Source organism: Penaeus monodon, chromosome 25 (genome assembly GCF_015228065.2).
Source record: "Penaeus monodon isolate SGIC_2016 chromosome 25, NSTDA_Pmon_1, whole genome shotgun sequence".
NCBI lineage: Eukaryota > Metazoa > Arthropoda > Malacostraca > Decapoda > Penaeidae > Penaeus > Penaeus monodon.
In genome coordinates this window covers 38,061,450-38,061,792 of record NC_051410.1, presented here as the reverse complement: position 1 = coordinate 38,061,792, position 343 = coordinate 38,061,450, and positions in this window count along the sequence as shown.

The window sequence follows — 343 nt, the reverse complement described above, 5'->3', positions numbered from 1 at the left end:
AACCCATTATATATTACCTTGACTTTGAGATTTTATGGCAACCAAGTAACCATGAACTGTTTGTTGCCACGAAACCACGGCACAAAACAGCTGAGCAGTTATTCCATAAATCATTTCTTTATATAAACTACAATACTGTGTCTTCCTAGTAATTCCATTATATTCGTGATTTTAATGTATAAATAATTTCGTTATGTGTCTGTAATTTAGATGCGGAATAAATGTTGAGTTTAATTGTAATTTCTTATCCTGGAAGGAGATACGAGAAAAGGTTGATTTATTCTTGAATATCTTGTGAAAAGATATAAAGAATATAGAGTACTGTGTTTCATGGAAGGAATTT